Source organism: Mobula birostris, chromosome 28 (assembly GCF_030028105.1).
Source record: "Mobula birostris isolate sMobBir1 chromosome 28, sMobBir1.hap1, whole genome shotgun sequence".
Lineage (NCBI taxonomy): Eukaryota > Metazoa > Chordata > Chondrichthyes > Myliobatiformes > Myliobatidae > Mobula > Mobula birostris.
The window spans coordinates 21,070,277-21,093,673 of NC_092397.1; the positions used below are offsets into that span (position 1 = coordinate 21,070,277).

A 23,397-nucleotide genomic window follows, 5' to 3' on the forward strand; every position below is an offset into this window, starting at 1 on the left:
CATTCATTTCATGGCAAGCTGCATGCAAAGAAAGGTAGTATTCTCTTTTATATATGTGGTTATCACTTTTATTGAATAAAACACACAATAGACAACAAAAGCTGCAATATTTCCAGAGACTATGAGTGCCCTCGACCACTGATGTTCCGGTAACGCGCAAGGCTCTGATCTATTGCGCCACAGAGACATCCTGAAAGAAACTGGAATAAATCGGCTCTTCCTGGGTTTAGAAACGGTGACCAGATATTGGTGTTTGCTCCGGTTCTTTCACAATCCGTGTCCGTGAGACGGATCAGAGAGTCACGAAGAATATAAAACAAAAAATGAAGAGGCAGGTAATTTGTCAGGATTCAAAACTATGCAGAGACAACTTAATCGATTTGTTATCTATCGCCTTGACAACTCTGCCACAACTACTATGTTCACATGTGACAGGAGTAGCAGTGATCCAGAGTCAGGCAAACAGAAATGATCCTGAACTAAAAGCAGAAACTGCTGGAAATACTCAGCATCTGTGAAAGGAGAAACAGAGTCAACATTTTGCTCGGTGACCTTTCACCCTGAAATCCATGGGGCATTTGGTCGGAGAAAAACTATATTACAGTGGGATAAGTTTTCATCATATCGCGATGACAAACACAAAGATCCCCATGTGGGCCTCAGCAGCTGGGATAAAAGAGTTTGCCGTTTCCCAGCTGTCCTGGAGAAGGCGGAGCTGGGCCTTATTCCTGTCACACTGATCTACGTTTGCTGAGGGAGCCCCCAATGGGCTCTCAATGACGGGGCGCCAGGACACTGAAGCAGTGCGCAGGGACTGACTGCAATGGCGACGTCTGCAGGGTAGCAGGGGCCGCCGTCCCGGACTTGTTTCACTCTCCTCCTACTTTCTCCCATCAGGTGCATTAGCACCACCTACTGTAAAGGAGTATGAGGGGACGCTTGGTGGGGATCAGATGCGACCTCCCAAATCTATTTTAACTAAAACGTTCACCAGAGTCCTACACGACTTAACCGTCGGGGCCTGAGGTACCAGTATATCCTGCAAATTCCGCACCCCAGCTCGACCCATTAAATGCCTAAACATCTTCCAGCGTTCCAAAGAATATCTGTGGCACATCATGATCACATGTTCCACCGTCTCTGGGATATTACAAAACACGACACATTCCCATACTACCCAACAAGTGCCAAAGAGGAGTGCAAACCCGTATGATCGATAGGTACATGGAGCTTAGACGAATAGAGGGTTATGCGCTAGGCATATTCTAGGCAGTTTACAGAGTAAGTTACATGGTCGGCACAATATTGTGAGCCGAAGGGCCTGTAATGCGCTGTAAATTTCTGTGTTCTGTGTTCTATTTTCTTGCCAAACACATCAGAGCATATAGATCATAATACACTTCCATCAACAGATCAACTATGGTCTCCTTGAAGATTTTGATTCCAAACTCTGCAGCACCGAGGCAGTGTCTGGGCAGTTCACAACTCTGTTTGACTTAACTTGTTCAACCCATTTCAGACTAATGATAATGGCCATAAGTTCTGCTGTATAGACAAACAACATTTACACACCACAACATTAAACCAGGCGATAAATAATCCACCCGGTTACTAACTGGGCTTTTAGAACAATCTATAAAGATAGGGGAAAAGAAAATAATGCTGCTGCCGTAAATGATCAGACACTCTCTCACCCCTACAAGAGGTTGTTGATCCTCTAGAAATCTCAAATCTATTTCCACATCTGGAAATGTCCATGATGGACCTCCTGGCCAGGCCACTTGTCCACAAATCCCCAAGACCATACTCTCACACTTGCTCTCTAAGTGTCTGCAGAAAGCATTTATCAGCTCTGCCGGTATATCCTCAACAACCCATTAAAACAGAATTAGTCACACGTGACGTCCTCACTCTATTAAGCAAGTCCAGTTTGCAAGGCTCATATTTTCTCTCGACTGGTCAAGAGACATCTCGCCTGTTTTAACCTCCGATGCATCTCTAGCTGTGGTCCGGAACGCTGCATTACAGATTCACAGTGCACTGGTCTGTAGAACATCCAACCTATATAAAACTGAATGACCTGCCTCTCTATGAATTAAACAACCTGTACTAAAAGACAATAAATTGTCAACAGAACACCCTGGACGAGCCACAGTCCTATCCAGCCTCAGAGAGCATAAAGTTACTGATCTACTTACGTTTGTCCTACAATCACTATATACTTGCTCTCCACATCAGCCAAAGCCCGAAATATTTACATACAGGAACACTCGACAGCAAACAGTCATACACAGTTAAGTTGATATAATCCGGACCATGCTTCCGAGTAAAACACACACATTTCGATTTAGACACGAATAATTTAAAACTCAGTCCAAAGATTATTCTTCCGTTGCTTTTAACACTGCGTGTACAACCCCTAACGCATAGGCAGTATTACAATCCCTTTTCCACAGACCCCATCATCTGCACATAAAGCGAAACCAGGCTCAGGCCCAACACCATCAGTGGCACCTGTTAGTCTCGCAAGACCATGGATCTGCACCTGTAAAGTCTTGCTTCTCCTCTCCAGGTCGTAGGCCTAGGCAAAGTTATATGGAAGGCCGGCAGTTGCTAATGCAGCAAGTCTCCCCTCTCCACGATACCGATGTTGTCCAAGGGAAGGGCAAGGGCCGATGCAGCTTGGCACCAGTGTCGTCGCAGAAGTAGCCAGATCGAGGTTGAAGACAACGTCGGACTGCCTTAGGGACTCCAGCTCCGGATTTGTCCTCAGGGTTTACTCCCGAAGCCTTTTCCATGAGTGGGTAGCAGAGTTTGAAATCAGAGTTTTCCCTCTCTTAGCGGCCAAAACGTTATATTAAAAATATTCTAAAGAACATCTAAACAAGTCTGATGCATTTTGGAAATAAGTCCTGTGAACCGATGAAGTTAAAATAGAACTTTCTGGCCTCAAAAAAAAAGTATGTTTGGAGAAAAAAAGGTGAAATATTTCATGAAAAGAACCCCCCTCCAGCTTTTAAGCACGGGGATGGATCGATCATGCTTCGGGCTTGTGTTGCAGCCAGTGGCACGGGGAAGTTTCACTGGTAGAGGGAAGAATGAATTTAATTAAATACCAGCAAATTAGCAGCTATACTTCCTTAGAGTTTGAAGAGATTTGTTATGTCCACAGATACACTCAGAAACATCAACTGATGTACCGTGAAGAGTATTTTGACAGGCTGCTTCACTGTCTGGTATGGAGGGCTATTGCACAGGACCGAACGAAGCTGCAGATGGTTGTACACTTAGTCAGCTCCATCTTGGGAACAAGCCTACAAAGTATCCAAGGAACAGTGTCTCAGAGCGGCAGTATGCATGATTAAGGACCTTCAGCACCTAAGGCCTGCTCCTTTCTCACTGTTACCATCAGGTTGGAGATACAGAAACATGAAGGCACACACTTAGTGGTTCAGTGGTTCAGTAATAGCTTATTCCCCTCTGCCACCCGATTCCCAAATTGACATTGAACCCTGGAGACTATCTGACTTGTATTAATATATAGTATTTCTTGTTTTTTTTTTTTGCACAATTTCTAATCTTTTCAATATATGTATACTGTTGTTTATATGTTATTTATTTAATTATTATTCTTTTTTTTTCTTTTTGTTCGACATTATGTTTTACCTTAAACTATTACTACTAATTAACAAATATCACGTCATATGCCGTTGATAATAAACCTGATTCTGATTCGTCCACCTGCAGGTTCAGACTTATCCTTCTCAATAACCATCGGAAACCCTCCAGAATTATAACCTGTAAATCTATCTCAATGAAACCCCAATCATTTCTCTAGGCTCATTTCCCACAATATCTCATGTCCCCTCCCTGGTGAACCATCTACATCAGTCAATAATCTGCAGACATATCTGTTTCCCTCTCTTACTGGTTATTATAAGGCTTACTGTATTACACTTTTCTTATTCCTGAGTCCCTCCACATTGTCTTACTGGTTGAGCTTCCGGGATGAACTCGAGCTTGTGACATTCTGTCTCATCAGCAGTGCAGCTCCCCAACCTCATTCAGCTCCCTCTGGACTCTCTGAATCATCTAAATCCTGGAATGTTTCGATACCAGTCCAAACCTTCTCTCAACCAGATCTCTGTAACGGATGAATCACTGTGCCGTGTATAAATGCAGGATCTAGGTACGTCTGTCTGACCTGTTTTAAACTCTACACTGAAATAAACTCACTTTTTTTTTCCTTTCGGTGTCACTGTGCTCACTAAGGTGACCCCATCTTGACTGCCTTTATGCGTTCTTTGACCTCATCTCTACCTTCCACCAATGCAACCTCCTGACCTGTAGCTGTGGATACCAACATACCCTCCACAGGCAACATGATCACAGTCATCAGGATGGCTCCAGCAAGATTCCGTGTGAGAATATGATTTACCCTTCAGTGTAACCCATCCTCCCTGTAAAACAGAGCCTAATGATGAGTGTTCCCGATGCCTTTCCTCCTGACCCAGATGGTTAGCCACACATTTAATTTCACCAACATTTGATCCCTTACGTCGCAAGCATGTGGCATCGAAAGTAATCGTGAAATCACCACCCCAGAGATTTTATTTTTTAAATTACTGCTCACCTCCCTAACTTTTCCTTGCGGGAAGTTTTCTCTCTGTTGTTAGTTCTAATAAGGACCATGACATCTGGCTACTCATCCTACCCTTTGAGAACGGTCTGTACCTTCTCACAGACATCCTTGGTGAAGGTAACGTACTTTCCTGCAATCTCACTCATTTCCACAGATGTTCCTGTCTGTATCTCCTCGGCTAAAGAGTTTGCTGCATGTGATTCATATCCTTCTATTTCCTGTATATTCATGAACTTATGTAATAGCCTCTTTGTAAGGAAAATTGTGTTATAATTTATTCAGTATTCATTTTTGATTCAGCTCAGGTTATTTACATAGGCGTTCGCAAGTAAAGGAGACGGCACACGTGTGAAAACAAAACACTTTATCAGAACATGCACGGTTTTAGTACAGAAAGGAAAACAAATATCTACAATAGTAGCAATACATGAATCAAAATAATTCTGATCCTCCACCACACACACAAGCCGATCTCAGTGTTCGACGGAAACAGAGATCCGACAATGTCATGCAGCTTGTTCTGTCCCTCCCCTTCTCATTCTCTCTCTCTCTGTCTCTCCCTCTCTCCATCGCGATGTCTCATTACCTCTCTCCCCCTCGCGGTGACTCCTTCTCACGCTCCTCTTCGCTCACGCCCTGTCCCTCGTGCGCTCTCCCTTGCACCCTCTTACTCGCGATGTCTCATTCACTCACTATCCTTCGCACCTCAGACTTCGAGCTGTCTGCTTCTCGCGCTCACTCCTTCACAGTGTCATTCGCGCTCTCTCTCTCCCTCTCTCTCTCTTTCTCTTTCTCTTTCTCTCTCACTCTCCCCTTCCCACCCCTCTCTTCGAACATAAAGAGTGTTTTTCTCGCTTTACTTCGCGCTCATCCTCGCGCACGCTCTCACCCTCGTGCTCACTCTTGCGCCCTCTCTCTCAGGCTCTCTACATTGTGCGCTCTTCCTCGCGAAGTCTCATTCACTCACTATCCTTCGCACCTCAGACTTCGAGCTGTCTGCTTCTCGCGCTCACTCCTTCACAGTGTCATTCGCGCTCTCTCTCTCCCTCTCTCTCTCTTTCTCTTTCTCTCTCACTCTCCCCTTCCCACCCCTCTCTTCGAACATAAAGAGTGTTTTTCTCGCTTTACTTCGCGCTCATCCTCGCGCACGCTCTCACCCTCGTGCTCACTCTTGCGCCCTCTCTCTCAGGCTCTCTACATTGTGCGCTCTTCCTCGCGAAGTCTCATTCACTTTCTCTCCTTCCCACCGTCAAACTTGGTGCTGTCTCCTTCTCACGCTCACTCCTTCACTGTGTCTCATTCGCTCTCTTTATCTCTATCTTTTGCCCTCTCTCTCTCCATTTTCTCTGTCTTCCGTCCCCTCTCTCTGCCAATTCGCGCTCTCTCTCTCTCTCTGCTTCTCTCTCTCTCTTTCTCTATCCTTTTTTTTTCCTCACAGAGCTACAAGTGAAGGTAATGGTATTTGTCTTCAATTGTAAAACGAGAAATCTGTTACAAAAGACAATTCAAGGTGGCAATAAGAAGGGAAACCTCCAGATAGAGAAGGAGGAGGAAACAGGGTGAAGGAAAAGACGGGTTGTGACGGAAGCACGAGTGGTTGATACAGACGATCATATTCTCCAAGGTCAGGCAGTTTTGTCAGAACCGGGAAGCAGGGGAAACAGGCTCGTCTCCAGCGTCAATTTAACACGGCGCGACGTGAGATGCAAAGGGGATTTTTTGGGAAGGTGAGGCCAGTGATGCCGTCGTTATCAGCTTTAAACAGCTGTCTTGTCACTGTAAGCAACACACACAAAATCGAAAATAGTGAAGTGTTGACAGGTTTCTGATGAAGGATGTCGGTCTGAAGTCTTGACGATTTATTCTTTTCCGTAGATGCTGCCAGACCTGCTGAGTTCCTCCAGCATTTTGTGTGAGACCCTTCATCAGGATCTGATTTTGTGTTTGTTGTTTCGTATTGCGAGCATCTGCAGATGTTCTCATGTTTGTTTTGTAACTCTGTTCATCACATTGTCTCCATTTATCCACAAGTGGGGAGCTAGAATAGGGCGTACGAAGGCAGCTAAATTGTAATACTTTACACCGTTTATTTCTAACGTTTCGTGAGTTTCAAAATCAGATTCAGTGGGTATTTCAGCGCATTCTTTAGTTCCTCTCGGAATTTGGTCTGAGTCAGGGCGTAAATACACGTGTTGGTGCAGGAACTGAGAACCTGCAGCATTGTCGATGCCTGGTCTGTGACGTAACGGGGATCCCTGACAGAATAAACATAACTCTTTGTAATCCGTCTATAGTTAGAAAATACCACCAGTGTCGCCCACAACAATAGGAAACTACCGGTTATGCTGAAGAGCAAAACGATGGATTTGCGTCGGTTCTCCATCTCCCGGTCCTTGTCATTCTCTCCACTCTTTTGTCCCCGGAGCCCCCTGCGGGCTCGACTGGCCGCTAGAATCCGCCTGACAGTCAGAATATTGAACAGCAACATCAGAATGAAAGGGACGCAAGGGTAGAATATGCGGTGAAAAATCTCAAATGCGGCCCATGAGGGAGAGTTTGTGAAGCTCGTTGTTAAAACACAATACCATGAAACACCATCAATTATTCCTCCAGACTCGTACACAAAGCCCCAGGGAACAGTCTCCAAACAGGCCAGCACACTCACTGTCCCGATAACCACAGCCGCCGTTCTCTCGGTGCAATATTTTGTTTTCAGCTTCTCATAGCAAATAGCCACAAATCGATCGACGGTGAACGCGACAGTCAGCCAGACTGAGGTCGCAGTGCTCGCAAACATCAACCACGTGACGAGTCTGCACACAGCAGTGATGAGCAGGAATGATCGGGGAAAATAAATCGCAGCAGTCCACTTCAGCAGCGGATTCGAAATAACGACCAGGAGATCGGCCGCTGCCATTCCCACAAGGTAGAGAGTGATACATTTGGAGAGACCGCACTTTCCCCGGGACAGGATCACAATCGCCGCCAAGTTCGCTGGAAGAGAGGCAGGGAAGAGTAGTTTGAGAAAATCCAAACAAAAGCCACTTCTGCAGTTGAGCGGATCCTGTAATGTTTCCACTTAATTCTTGGATTTAGTGGTGGGAGGCTCGAGAGAGCGCGCAGAGCTGGCGGAGACCAAGAACGACTTTACACAGTAAAATAATTTGAATACGGATTACTTACTGATGACCAAAATATGAAATGCCAGAGGAAAGCTTAAACTAGGTAACCACCTCCTCTAAGTCAATACTGGATGGAACATTTTCTGCCGGTGCCTTCCGCGTCTCTTTCGGACACTGATGACAGGATTCTTCCATTAGACAATCATCAACTTCCATGGCGATCCCTGTAAGGGACAGAACTGCCGAAGGACAGAACAAAAACAAGAAATGCTGGAAACACTCATTCAGATAAAACAGAATATGTGGGGGAAAAAACTGGTAAAATATCTCTCCTCAGACCTGTTCTCGGATAAACCCCAGACACGTGTGTTAACTGGTTTCTTTTCCTGTACAATCTGCTTGGCGTTTAGTGTTTCCAGCATTCCCCGAGTTTGTTTCCTATTCCAGCTTTTGCCTTCTCACTCACTTTACAACAGAACATTGACTGATTTCTGACACAACATCACGACAGTCATGATTCCTCCCAGTGAATCCATCGCAGATAAGCATGAGAGAGGAATTCAATGTCCAGCGGCAAACTCGATGCCGCAGTCAGATGTCTGTAACGGTGTCAGATGTAGATATAATAGAATACATTTCACAGTATGGATAACTATGAAGTACCACGTCGCTTGTGATAATCTGCTCAACAAATATTTCATTGTGTTGTCCGTCAGTTATATTCAGTTCAGTTATATTGCACAAAGTTATTAAAAATCCACATCATGGAACTCCTGACATTTGCTAAAGTGTTACTGCCAGTCGATGGATTGAACATCGCACCTAACTCAGTCAATCGCTCACTTACAAATATGGACAATCAATCAATTGGTTGAATGTCCGCGGGCTGTTTCAACACAATATTTGCAAATTCAGTGCAGCTGCTACAAGACCAAAAATACAGAAACCCGAACAGCCCATTACGGATCACAAACCGGTGGTAGAACGCTGCCTGACCCATTCAGTTCCACAGAGTTTGGCGGATTCCCTGAGTTCCTGCAGCCGTTTGTTTTAGATCCAGATCCCAGAATCCATCGTCCCGGTGTTTCCAATCCAAACCTGAAATGCGGAATACGGGGACTGGTATGTGGCAGTGACAGGAGCAATCACAGCATTGGAAATAAACTTTATTTCCCACCAACAGCAGCTGACACTGCGACTTACCGGGTACTCCAAAGGCTGAAATAATAGGATAGTAAAGGTCTCGTATCCGCCAGATGACTGGATACACCATTTCATAAGAATCTGTGATTCCTGTTGCTCCTGAATTCACAGCTCCGGCAGACACTTTGCTGATGCTTCACATCAACCCTGATTTATAGAGAGGCTCAGTCTCCAGAGATACGGTTATACTCCTCACTAACTTTCTCAGTTACAGTTACTTGAACAAACAATTTGATTCAACACCATTGTCTCTGATGTACAGATACTGTGTACATGAAAATTCTTTGGCATCACCTCAGCCGTGTCTCTGGTGGAAATAGGCCGGTAGCTTTAATTACAACGACTGAACCTTGTCACGGAGCAGCTACATTTAGAGATTTAATTTTTGTTGTCTAATTATTCAGTATTCAACGGAGACCAGCGACGCTGTCCGACACCTACATTTCTCTGTAGTTTCCCATTTTGATCTGTCCTTCAGTCACTCAGCTTCATCCTGGTCAATAAGGATACAATAGAGAAAAAGGTCGGGATGGAAACGATTTATTGACAACGTTGCTGATGTAGAAACACGAGAAAATCTGCAGATGCTGGAAATCCAAGAAAACACACAAGCATTCCTCTAGCATTTTGTGTTTGGTGTTTCTGATGCAGTCGTCTTTTATACACGTTTTACATTTGACAAAGTTCAAAAGACAATTGGGAACTAATGTGTTATCCATCAATAGAAATGGAAGACCGGTAAAATAATAAAAATAGTACTCGGAATTGGCAGAACAATAGTTGCAGGATGACTAAAAGTGAACGAGAAAACTACTAGCTTGAGATTGAGATAGATAGATAGATAGATAGATAGAGAGAGAGAGAGAGAGAGAGAGAGAGAGAGAGAGAGAGAGAGAGAGAGAGAGAGAACAGGCTCCGTGACATTATCGGATCTGTGGTGCCCTCTTAAACTGAGATCGGCTTCTTTAATGGATGATACGTATTATTTTGATTTCTGTACTGCGAGGTACAAAATGAATACATTGCATTCATTGTTATTCACTAAGGAGAAGGACCTGGAGGAAAGCGAGATCAGGAAGCGGGTATGGTTACATTCTCGGGCGTGTTGATCCTTGGCAAGAGGTGTTGTTGGGTCTCTCAATGTTTATTTAGGTGGATAAATACTGTGGGGGATTTAGTCCACTGGGGGAGACAGACCACATGCGAGCAAACATACAGATCGAACTCACATCATGGTCAACACACACACAGTGAGCTGAGGGAACTGTTCCTGTGCTGTTCTGTTCACTGTAAATTGTTCAATGATTTGAGAAGAATGGGCAAAGGATCAAAGGAGCATGCAATGAAATTCTTATTTTTACACTGATTGTTGTTCTCATCTGGGGCATATTGCCTGCAGGGGTGATGAGAACAGCCAATCAAATTGTTCAAAGACGAAGTGGACAGGTCCTTCCGAAGAAGTAACCTGCAGATCATGGGAAGAGAATTGGGAATGGGACAGTGGGAATGCTGTGCTATAGACTTGATGCTCCGCACTACAGAATTAATGGGTTGAATGTTCTAGTGTATCCCCCAATGATCCTGTGTCCACTAATGATCTGAAACAGTCAGTCTGGTCTCCAGGAAACAGTTAATTTAGTCATGGTCCAGTCTGTGTAATCTACATTCCGGTTCACGGTACGCTGCCTGTACCTTATTCCAGGTTTTCCGGTATTCCTCAGTTTCTGTTGAGACAGCTGATTCTCGTTTGGCTGGTCTCATAAATAGCTTCAGGATTGAGCCTCTGGCTGCTGGATTGTTCCTGTCCATACCCGCTGTGTGAATCCCTTCTGTTCCCCTTCCTTCTTTGACCTGCCAGAAGCCCTGCCTCGCCTCGCTTGCCTCGTTTGAAGCTCTGCCTCGCCGGCACCGATGTCAAGTTCAATCGCCGGAGCAAGGTAAGGAACTGTCTATCGTTGTTTTGAATTTTCTATGTCCACGCCTTCGCGAGGTAGGTCAGGCAGTCTGACGCTGCCTTGTGTTGGGAACCGTCCTGTCATATTTTGTGTTCTGTGTTTCAGTCCAGGCCCTACGTCCTGTTTCCAAGGTGGGGGGGGGGGTGGTTGTGGTCCCGGCTCTGTGTTCCATATTCCTGTCTCTTCCTTGACCAAGGCTCTGCGTTCCGGTCTCTTCCTCGACCAAGTCAAGGCTTCGGGATCTCGTCCAGTTCTAGCCACGTCCAAGAACCTTATCCTGTCCAAGCCTCGGCTTTGTATTCTCGTCGTGTCCATGTGTCTCTCCCAGCCCAGGAGTACCTTGCCCAGCCCGGTGCTGGGGGTCCCTCGTCCTGTGCTGTGTTTCCCTTGTCCTGTCCGGGAGTTTCATCTCCAGTTCTGTTGCTACTCCTCAGTTGTAGCCACGTCCTGTCCTCGCCTAGTTCTGGAGACGGAGCCCGAGTCAAGTCCCAGGTTCTGGGTCGTTGCCCAGTTTCTGGATCGTAGTCCAAACCCAAGCCTCGAAAAAAAACACAGCCATGTCCAGTCCTGTAGCCACATCATGTCCTCACCTTGTTTCAGGGTCCGAGCCAGAGTCAAGACCCAGGTTCTAGGTCAGTCACCAGTCTCTGACTCGGAGTCCAAGCCCAGGCTCCTAGTTCGATGCTCCTTGTCCTGGATCCTGTAAACTAGTCAAATCCTAGCCCAAGGCTGTGTTCTTGTCCCAGCTCCTAGTTTGCATCCAGGCACGTCCCTAACTCTAGTCTCTAGCCATGTCCAGTTCTTAGTAATTCAGTGTTTGTGTCTTGCATTTGGGTCCGCCCCCAGCACCCCTACCATGACAGAACAGTCCAGCCACACTTGGACTCAGCGACACAAACACTGTCGTTTGACTCGCGCTATACTGGGTTCTTTCCCGTCTAATGCCCCACCCCCACCCGCTCAAGTCTTCAATAGTTTTGGAAGAGTTTTGGGTCTCCTGAAGGCTCCCATTGAGCGGGGAATGCTGTCATTGCCCGGTCCCTGAAATCCACATTCCGGTTCACGGTCCGGTCAATGTTCCTTATTCCAGGTATTCCGGCTTTCCCCACTTTCTGTTGAGGCAGCTGAATCTCGTTTAGCTGGCCTCGTAAACAACTTCATGATTCAGTCTCTGGCTGCTGGATTGCTCCTGTCCATACCTCCTGACTGAATCCCGTCTGTTGCCTCGCCTGGACCCTTGCCTCGCCTGGACCCTTGACACGCCGTGCCTCGCCTGAAGCCTTGACTCGCCTCGACTCGCCTCGACTCGCCTGAAGCCTTGACTCGTCTCGACTCGCCTGAAGCCTTGACTCGTCTCGACTCGCCTGAAGCCTTGACTCGTCTCGACTCGCCTGAAGCCTTGACTCGTGTCGACTCGCCTGAAGCCTTGACTCGTCTCGACTCGCCTGAAGCCTTGACTCGTGTCGACTCGCCTGAAGCCTTGACTCGTGTCGACTCGCCTGAAGCCTTGACTCGTGTCGACTCGCCTGAAGCCTTGACTCGTGTCGACTCGCCTGAAGCCTTGACTCGTGTCGACTCGCCTGAAGCCTTGACTCGTGTCGACTCGCCTGAAGCCTTGACTCGTGTCGACTCGCCTGAAGCCTTGACTCGTGTCGACTCGCCTGAAGCCTTGACTCGTGTCGACTCGCCTGAAGCCTTGACTCGTGTCGACTCGCCTGAAGCCTTGACTCGTGTCGACTCGCCTGAAGCCTTGACGCGTGTCGACTCGCCTGAAGCCTTGACTCGTGTCGACTCGCCTGAAGCCTTGACTCGTGTCGACTCGCCTGAAGCCTTGACTCGTGTCGACTCGCCTGAAGCCTTGACTCGTGTCGACTCGTCTGAAGCCTTGCCTCGTATGATGCCTTGCGTCGCCTTGACTCGTCAGAAGCCCTGCCTCGCCTTGCTTCGTCCTAAATCTTGCCTCGCTTTGCCTCGTCTGAAGCCTTGCCTCGCACGTAACGGTCACCTGCACCGCTCTCAAATTTAATCGCCGGAGCAAGATAAGGATTTGTCTATCGTTCCTTTGAACTGCCTCTGTGTTCACGCCTTTACTTGGTGGAACTGGCATCTTGCCGCTGACTAGTATTGGGAACCCTCTGTATCCACGCCTTCTTTAGGTAAGTCTCGCCGTTTGCCTCTACCTCGTGTTGGGAACTGTTTATGTCCACGCCTTCTTTAGTTAGTTCCGGGCGTCTGTCACTGCCTTGTGCTGGGAACCGTCTTGTCATATTCTGTGCTCTGTATATGAGTCCCGGCCCGACGTCCTGTTTCGAAATAGGGGACCCGGTTCTGTGGTCCATGTTCCTGTCTCTCCCTTGACCAAGGTTTTGCGTTCCTGTCTCTTCCTCGACCATGTCAAGGCTTCGGGGTCTCGTGCAGTTCTAGCCATGTCAAAGAACCTTGTCCTGTCCAAGCCTGGGCTTCGTGTTTTCGCCTTGTCCATGAGTCTCACCCAGCCCAGGAGTACCTTGCCAGCCCTGTGCTGGGATTCCCTCGTCCCGCGCTGGGGTTCCCTTGTCCTGACAAGGAGTGTCACGTCCAGTTATGTTGCTAGTACTTGTCCTGTAGCCTTGTCCTGTCCTCGCCTAGTTCCGGAGTACGAACCCGAGTCAAGTCCCAGTTTCTGGGTCCTTGCCCAGTCTCTGTCTCGGAGTCCATACCCAAGCGTCGTAGAAACCCGAGTCATGTACAGTCCTGTAGCTACGTCATGCCCTCGCCTAGTTCCGGGGTCCTTGTCCAGGCTCTGGCTCGGAGTCCATGCCCAGGCTTCTAGTTCGAAGATCCTTGTCTTGGTTCCGCTATCCTAGTCAATTCCTAGCTAAAATCTGTGTTCTTGTCCCAGCTCCTAGTCTGCATCCAGTCACGTCCCTAACTTTAGCAGTCCGGGCACCGCTCAGAAGAGCACCAACCTCTTGAATTTTCAAGTTTATATGGAGATACATACCCTCGGGGTCCTCCGAGTGGGTGAAGGAATGATGGACCCAATCGGACGGATACAGTTAATTACAGGGAACGACTACGTCCAAGAGCTAGGATAAGAGGCTCTGAGTGTCCAGTGTGTTGGCGTGGGAGAGCGTTTTCCAGCATCAAAGGTTTACGAGTCCACTAAGCAAAGTTGAAGTGCTGTTCCATCCCAGTGGATGAAGATGAGATTTCTTCACCAAGCACAGTTGATGTCGTCCTTTTAACCACTGATTCACAAGCCACGGCGATTCGCTCTGGACAGAGTCATCATACTCCAGGTCAGACGAGCGATAACACAGGTCAGGTTTCAGACCAGAGTACCCAGGTAGATTCTTTGCATGATGGCGGTGGGGAGGAGGTAGATAAGATGAGGAAGATCAAGTGGCTAGCAATGGCAGATGAGAAGGCTTGGCGTGTATTTGATGAGGATATCAGTATGATGTTGGAGAACACTCTCAGGGGAACATCAAAGAGAAAGTTATAATTGATGGGCGATATGATTTACGATGTTGTAAAGTACAGGTATGGTTTGGTTGAGTTGAAGAAAACAAAGCCTACTCAGCAACCAAGCAGGCGCCAGAAGGAGATTAGTAGGTTCAGGAGAGAGTTTAGATCGTTGAGACAGAGGTGGAAGGTAGCAAGTGAGGGTGACAAGCCAGGGCTTGCTGATCTCCGAGAGCATTTTCGAATGAAGTTAGCATCACTCCGTCGTGCAGAGTCAGAAGGTAAAAAAAGAAAGAAGAGAGAGAAGGCAAGAAAGTCATTTTTTGAGAACCCTCACGACTTCACAAAGAAACTGTTTGAACAAAGTAAGAGCGGGCAGCTTAACATCTGTCAACTAGAACTTGAGGATCACCTGGTAAGCACTTACTCTAACGAACAGCAGGAGGCTCCTTTGCTTGACATTTCAGGGCTTGTGAAGCCTACCGAGCCACGAGTAAAGTTCGATCTGTCAGAACCCAAACTGGCAGAAGTCGAACGGTTCATCAGAAAGGCAAGGTCAGGTTCAGTGCCAGGACCTAATGGAGTGCCGTATAAGGTGTTCAAGAAGTGTGAACAGCTGAGGAAATGCTTGTGGAGATTGTTAAAGCTGGTGTGGAGACAAGATGTTGTTCCTTTGTCATGGAGTGAGGCTGAAGGAGTATACCTCCCGAAGGTAGAGAGTTCTTCTACATTGAATCAGTTCCGACCAATTTCACTCCTGAATGTAGAAGGGAAGATTATGTGTGGCATTCTGGCAGAAAGACTATCTTCATTTGTGATTGAGAATGGATTAGTAAATATATCTGAGCAGAAGGCAGGAATACCAGGCTTTCCAGGATGTCTTGAACATTTTAGTATGATATGGCAAACCATCCAGGAGTCAAAAAGGCTGAGAAGAAACCTGGCTGTAGTTTGGCTTGATCTGGCAAATGCATATGGTTCTGTGACCCATGTCCTGATTGGGTTTGCGATGGATTTCCTACGGATTCCTGCTAAGGTGTGGAACTTTGTTATGCAGCACTACAACGATTTCCGGATGAGGTTTTCCACTCAGCAGTTTACAACTAGGTGGCAGAGCTTGGATGTTGGAATCCCAATGGGATGTGCAATTTCACCCATCCTTTTCGTGTTAGCCATGGAGGTTATTGTGAGGGCTGTAGAATCAGTGGGACCAGGTGTTGCACTTGGTGGCGGAGAGGAGTTACCACCAATACGAGCGTTCATGGATGATCTTACACTTTTGGGTCCCAGCACGGAGGCAGTGGAAAATGTACTATCTAGACTCGAGAAGCTAATGGATTGGGGAAGAATGAAGTTCAAGAACAAGAAGTCAAGGAGCCTTGTTCTTAGGAGAGGAAAGCTGGTTGACTTTCATTTCACTCTTTGTGGAGAGGAGATTCCATCCATTCAGGACCAACCAGTTAATAGCCTCGGGCGATGGTACACAGAGGAGCTGAGAGACACCAAGAGTGTTCAAGAGACAGCAGAACAGATCAGCAGAGGTCTGATGTCTGTTGACAAGTGTGGCTTGCCTGGCAAGTTGAAGTTGTGGTGCTTGCAGTACGGACTGATTCCATGGATAATGTGGCCACTAACTGTCTATGAAGTGGCAATGTCTCACGTTGAGGCAATGGAACGGAAGATCAACAAGTATGTGAAGGACTGGCTTGGAGTACCGAGCAGCCTCATCAATGTTGCAATCCACAGTAGCCAGACAAAGGTTACCATCCCAGTGCAATCCCTTGTTGAGGAAGTCAAGGTAGCCAAGGTAAGATCATTCTTGATGCTTCGAGACTCAAAAGACCCTGTCATCAAGGACACCCAGCCGGATGTGAGATCAGGCAGGAAGTGGTCAGCCTGTGTAGCAGTTGATGAGGCAGAGTCCAGGTTGAAGCACAAGGAGACGGTTGGGACTATCCAGCTAGGTCACCAGGGACTTGGATGGACACCCCACAATTGGTGGTCATCTTCTACAGGTAAGGAGCGCCGTGAGCTTGTAACACAAGAAATACGAGAGGTAGAAGAGGAGAAGAGGTTAACTAAAACAGCTGGCCTGGCCAAACAAGGGGTTTGGACCCGGTGGGAAAGTGTTGAACAACGACATCTATCTTGGAATATTTTGTGGTAGATGGAACCGTTCCGCATCTCTTTTCTATGCAGAGCAGCGTACGATCTGCTCCCAACACCTGACAACCTCAGCACCTGGTATGAAGGTAAGACAGACAGGTGTGCTGCTTGTGGCGAGGAGGGAACATTTCAACATACCTTGGGTGCATGCAGAGTCAATCTTTCCAGCGGCATGTACACGTGGAGACATAACAACGTTCTCAAAGTTGTAACAGAAGCGGTTGAGCAGAGAGTACCGCAGCACAACTTATCTCATGCCCCATGCTGCACAGAACATCGCATATCATTTGTGAAAGAAGCGTCCAATTCAAGGGTGTACGGCATAGGCTCACGAACAAGCATATTTTCTTCAGCCAATGATTGGTGTGTCAAGGCTGGCCTGGACGGGAAAGGCAGTTTCCCGGAGCAAATAGCTTTCACAACATTGCGTCCAGATATAATTGTATGGTCTGACAGCAGTAGAGAATCGGTTATTGGTGAATTCACAGTCCGCTGGGAAGACAACATCGATGAAGCCCATGAGCGCAAGTTAGCCAAATATGCAGAGTTAAGATCAGAGTGCCGAGACAGAGGGTGGAAGGTCTCATGCTATCCATTCGAAGTAGGCTGCCGAGGGTTTATTGCGTTCACTCTCCAGAAGTGGCTGCGTGACCTTGGCTTCACTAGAAGAGAGATCAAGTCAACCAGCAGGGCTGTAGCTGAGGCAGCAGAGAAAGGATCAGCATGGGTGTGGACCAAGTATATCCAGAGGGGCAGATAGTCAGACAGTGTATACATATCTTGCAAACCGTTCAGTAGTTGCATAGACACCTGAAGAGCAGACTATCTGTTGGATGGAAGTGACCAGCAACTCTGATGGAGGCAGATGCCGAGTTTTTAAGCTCACCAGTTGGAGGTGGTTCTTCAGCACTGCTGGCCCACCACCTCGAGGGAGTCTTGATCATAAGCGGGCCGAAACTCCTGACGACAGGTGGCAGATCCACGGATGATCCCACTGGTGACAGCACAGGACAGTTAACGTCTTAGTCCATGAGTATTTTGTGACTCTAGAGAGAGTGCAGAGGAGATTTACAATGGTGTTGCCTGCATTGGAGGGGGTCCCTTATGAGAATAGGTTGAGTGAACTTGGAGCGACGGATGATGAGAGCTGGCCTCATAGAGGTGTATAAGATGATGGGGGTCATTGATCATGTGGATAGCGAGAGGCTGTTTCCCATGGCTGAAATCATTAACACGAAGGGACATAATTATATGGTGCATGCAAATAGGTACCGAGGGGATGTCAGGGGTAAGTGTTTCACGCAGAGAGTGGTGGGTGCGTGGAGTGCACTGCCGGTGGCGGTGGTGAAAGCGGTTACAATAGGGGCTTTTAAAAGCCTCTTAGATAGGCACATGAAGCTGGGAGATATAGAAGGCGATGCGCAAGGGATATTCTAGGTATTTCCTAGAGTAGGTTACATGGTCGGCACATCGTTGTGGGCCGAAGAACTTATAATGTGGTGTAGACTTCTCTGTTCTCTGTTCTATGTTCACCCTTTGTGCTACAGAGAAATCCCGAAGGGAAATGGAATACAGTAAATCGGTTCTCCCCGGGTTTAGAAGCGGAGACCAGAGACTGGTTTTTGGAGCGATTTTTTTTTAAAAACCCGCATTTGTGAAATGGATCAGGGAGTCACAGAGAATATAAAGATAAAAAGCTGGAGACACGTAGTCTACAGGATTCGAACCTGCGCGGGGAAAACCCAATGGATTTATCGTCTATCGTCATAACCTCTTGGCCACAACTACAGCGCTCTCCACACGCGACAGGGGCAGTCGTGATCCCAGTTTCAAAGAAACAGACTTGTCCTTGAACTAAAAGCGAAAACTGCTGCAAATAGGCAGCAGAACCATTAGCATCTGTGGAAGGTGAAACAATATTCACGTTCAGCTGAATTCAATGCGGGCATTTGGGCGAAGGGAAATTGAAATAGAGCGGGACAGGTTTCTTCACTCTGTGAACACAACACCCCCTCTCCTCGCCCCCAGATCCCCATGTGGGTCTCAGCAGCAGGGACAACGGTGTTTGCCGTTTCCCAGCTGTCATGGAGAAGGGCGTGCTGGGCCGCCTTCCTCGGTCGCTGCTCTACGTGGGATGAGAGAACTCCCACTGGACTCTCAGTGACGGGGCTGCAGAATTCTGACCACGCGTCCAAGCAGTGACGGCGATGGGGGAGTCTGCCCGATGGCTGTGTCAATATTCGGACTGGTTCACTCCCCTCCATCTTCCTGATCCATTCGACATCCTTAGAGGTTTGAAAGGACAATTATAAACAGGATTTCTTTGTCCATTTGGTGTTGCGCGAGGCAGGACCCCATTATTAGCTCTTCGGCTCGTTCAGGGCTCGATTCTAACACAGTCTGACTCCTGGAGTATGCTCGCCGTGGATTGTATAACTCCGGTCTATTGGGAGATGGCGACACTAATTTACCGGAATAGGATCTGCAGCAGAAATAATCCGACAGAAAGCTGCCTGGGTACTGATCGAGTCACACGGAACTATGGGAGACGCCTTACTCCTCCAGTCTTTTGCAACGTCATTGAGCGATGGTTGTTACTGGTGAGCAGAGCTGCCTTCCAAGCAGTTGACCCGGCTTCGATTTCCAGCCATGGCACACTGTACCATTTTAGACTACATAACAAAGAAACTTCTTACATTGACAGGATCTACGCAGAACTCCAAGGGCCAAGTAATCGACTCACGCTAATTCATGTTGTGAGTGTAAGATGGCTTCATTAATTATCATTCACTGTGTCGTGGATCAGAGATGGAATTAACGTCCCTCAAGAGTTTCCCGTTCAATTCTGTCTTGATTCTATTCCAGATTCTGCAAGAATGGCATTTCACAGGAAGGATTGGCAGGATTTGCAAAGTGGTTCCCCGATGTTGCCTGATTAAAATGATTGAGCTTGTTTGCCTTCACTGGAATGTCAGCGCCTAAGAGGAAACTTGACCGAATTAAGAAGTCGAAAATTATGAGGTACATAGATTGGGCAGATAGTCAGAATTAGATTCCCAGGGTATAGATTTGAAATTCTACCGGGAATGAATTTAAGGTCGGAGTGCGAGAGAGTTTAATGAAGATGTGTGGCTCACGTTTTTAGACAGAGTGGCGTGGGTGCTTGGAACGGGCTGCCAGATTCAGAGACGGAAGGGTGTATGATGTTTTTAGATAGGCTCATGAATATGTTCGTGTGGAGCGACATCGATAGAGGCACAAGGAGAAAATCTACAGATGATGGAAATCCAAGCAACACAGAAAATGTTGGGGGAACTCAGCAGGACAGGCAGCATCTTGGGAAAAATACAGTCGACGATTCGGATCGAGTCCCTTCATCCGGACTGGAGAAACAATCGACGAGTAATTAAACTCAGACGGTGAGGGGACGGGAGAAATAAACACAAGGTGATGGGTGAAACCGCCGGGGTAGGGGCTGGTGAATTAACGACTTGAAACCTTGATTTGTGAAAGAGATCCTGGGCCGGAGAACAGGGAACCTAATACGAGAGGACAGCAGGCCATGGAAGAATGAAAGGGGGAGGTGATTGGCGGGTAAGGAGATAAGGTCAGTGAGGGAAACGAGACCCGGGCTTGGTGAAGGAGGTGCCATAACCAGAAGTTCAAGAAATCTATACTCATGCGATCAGGTTGGAGGCTACCCAGACGAATATAATGTGTTGTTCCTCTACCCTCAGTGTAGCTTCATGGCGACAATCCAGGAGGCCATGGGCTGCCATGTCGGAATTGGAATGGGAAGTGAAATTAAAATGGCGGCCAGAGGGGGATGTCACTTACCCTGTTGGACGGAGTGTATGTTCTCAGTGAAGTGGTCTCCCAATCTGTGTCAGGTGTCACCGATATATAGGAGGCCTCACCGGGAGCACTCAATGCAGTAGATGACCTTCAAATACTCAGAGGTGAAGTGTCGCCTTACCTGAAAGGATTGTTTGGGACTCTGAATGGTAGTGAGGCAGGAGGTGTAGGGGCAGGTGTAGCACTTGCTTCACTTGCAAGGATAAGTGCCAGTGGGAGGGATGAACGCACATGGGATTCAGATAGGGAGCGATTCCTGCAGAAAGTAGGACGTAGAGGGGGGAGGGAAAGATGTGATTGGTGGTGGGATCCCGCCGGAGATGGCGAAAGTTACATAGAATTGTGTGCTGGAGGCAGAGGCTGGGGGGAGGTAGGTGAGGACAGGACGAACCCTCTCCCTGGTAGAGGGCGCGAGGATGAGATGAGGGCAGACGTGAACAAAACGGAAGATATTCCGTTGAGGGCAGCTTTGGTGGTGGAGGAAGGGAGGACCTTTTCTTTGAAAACAAAAACACGTTATCTCCTTTGTTCTTGAATGAAACGTCTTATCCTAAGAGCAGACGCGGTGGAGACGGGGAAATTGAGAGAAGAGGATGGCATTTCACAAGTAACGGGGTGGGAAGCGGTATAGCCCAGATAGTTGTGAGAGTCTCTGTGTTCAAAATAGATGTATCAGTAGACAAGCTGCCTTCAGAGAGAGAGACAAAGAGATTAAAAAAAAGGAGGGAGGCGTTGGATAAGGGCCAGGTAAATTGTTGTGCAGGGTGGAAGTTGGAGGCAAAACTGATGAAGTGGATGAGCTCCACATGGGTGCAGAAAACAGCAGCACTGCTGTCGGTTATGTAGCGGAGGAAAAATTATGGAGCGATACCACTGTAGGCTGGAAGATAGACTGCTCCTGGAAGCCGACAAACAGACAGGCATATTTGCGACCCCTGCCAGTGTTTATGGCTACACCTTTTGTTTGAAGGAAATGGGAGGAGTCAAAGGAGAAATTATTGAGTGGGGACGTTCCTCTAGACAGAGGTGCGTAGTGGCAGAGGAGAGCTGGTTGGGTCTGGTATCCAGATGGAAGCGGAGAACTTTAAGGCCATTAATTAATAGCTTTTAATGTGTAGCTTTTTGTTCATTGATGCTGTTGTGTTGTTCAGATCTACTCTGAAAGCCAACAAGTACATGAATGCCAGAGTAGTCGATGTTGACATATACGTAATTAGATAATGATACTACTTTGGACTTTGAACGTGCTCTCCGAGTTCCTATTGCCCACTATTAATTGCTTATATCTGGCTTTTATCAGATTTTGGAATGCTGGGAGCACAGAACCCGCCGTCCTCACTCGTTTTCCACTGGATGTGAGTCTATTCCACACCAAAATTGTTATCTGGTGACGGCCCTCGGAAGCGGCCGAGTCAGGTTGGCGGATGGATCAGAAAGAAGGACAAGAATGAAATAAGTCCGGGCGCCGGTCCTGCTACCTGCAGACTTTCCATATCGATCAGTGCCAGGGCGCCGGGCCAGCGTCCTGGAGCTCCGTCATTGAGAGCCCCCTCACCTTACGTAGATCAGTAGCTCAGGAAGCAAGCCCCACTCCGCCTTCTCCAGGACAGCGGGGAAGCGGCAGGCACCATTGTCTCTGACGCTGAGGCCCACCTGGCGATCTTGGGGTTTGTGGTCGCGATGTGAAGAAACCCTGTGCCGCTATAATTGAGTCCCTCTGTCGCATGGGGAGAACATGGTAATCCTAGCCGAGTGGTTCAGGTATTGGACTGGAAATCCATTGGGTTGTCTTCGGGAAGATTCGAATCCTGTCCACTGCAATGAATGGCCGAGCAGACTCGAAAGGCAGAATCACCCACTCCATCTTTTCTTTTATATCTTTCAACGTCCAGCCTTTGCAATTTGCTACTCAGATTTACTATTAAGGGTGAGGTTATGGAGTACTTGGTGACACAGGACAAGATTAGACAAAGTAAGTATGGTTTCTTTAAGGAAAAGTATTTTGAAAAGTCTTGGGCTGCTCACCTCAGAAAAGATGTGCTGGCATTGGAGATGATGGAGAGCAGGTTCACAAGGATGACCACGGAAATGAAAGGGTTATCATATGAGGAAAATTTGATAGCTCTGGGTCTGTACTCAGTGGTATTTAGAAAGATTAGGTGGGATCTTATTGAAACATTTCGAATGTTGAAAGGCCTGGACAGAGTAGATGTGGGAAAAGATATTCCCTACGGTGGTGAAGTTACGGATAAGAGGTCGTAGTCTCAGGAGAGAGAGGCGTCTATTTCAAGCAGAGATGCAGACGCAAGCATCGGCGGATGCGAGGTCGTTGGGGGTATTGAAAGCAGAGCGCGGTATTCTCTTGGCTAGACAAGGCAACAAAGCCTATGAGAGAAGGCGAGGAACTGGGACTGAAGAGGGGAAACATAGATCAACCCCCATGATCAGATGGTGATGCAGACTCGATGAGCCACATAACCTAATACTGCTCCTGTACCTTATAATCTGCGGGATCAGATTGAAGATTTCATCATAAATTCGACATCGGGGATGTAGCTCAGTGGGAGAGCGCATGCTTCGCATGTATGAAGTCCCGGGTTCAATCCCCGGCATCTCCACAGAATGTTTTATAAATGGGCGGAAAACAGATGAAGAACTTACTCTACGCTCAGCCTTCATTTTCCTCATTGAAGTACGGGATAAGCCTGTAACATGTGGGAGAGTTAAGAACGGGCCCTTGCTGTATCCGTGGGGAAACTCAAATAACATTGCGCAACATTCATTGCACAGCGATTCCAGTTACTCTGTGAAGCACAGTGTCTCAGCGGATCCGCGGAACCCATAACCTCCAGGTCGATGGATCGAAACCATCTTCTGCTGTATTCATCACTTATCAGTGCGTTTTAACACCGCGAACTGTCACATTATGCGCAGATACTTGGGAATCCACCGCTTTCGGTTGAATAATGGAAGGAGAAATGAAGAAAGGTTTTAAATTACATGTGTG

The 23,397-nt window shown here is 47.4% G+C and overlaps 1 protein-coding gene and 1 non-coding gene across 2 annotated transcripts in view; one reads left to right on the top strand and one right to left on the bottom strand.

Annotated features, from left to right (window-relative positions):
* The window catches only part of LOC140188818 (uncharacterized), a 408,483-nt gene that overhangs the window by 151,702 nt on the left and 233,384 nt on the right, over positions 1-23,397 (bottom strand). The window lies entirely within an intron of this gene.
* Positions 22,937-23,008, top strand: trnaa-cgc (transfer RNA alanine (anticodon CGC)). The gene has a single exon. It is a non-coding gene; the product is annotated as a tRNA-Ala (tRNA).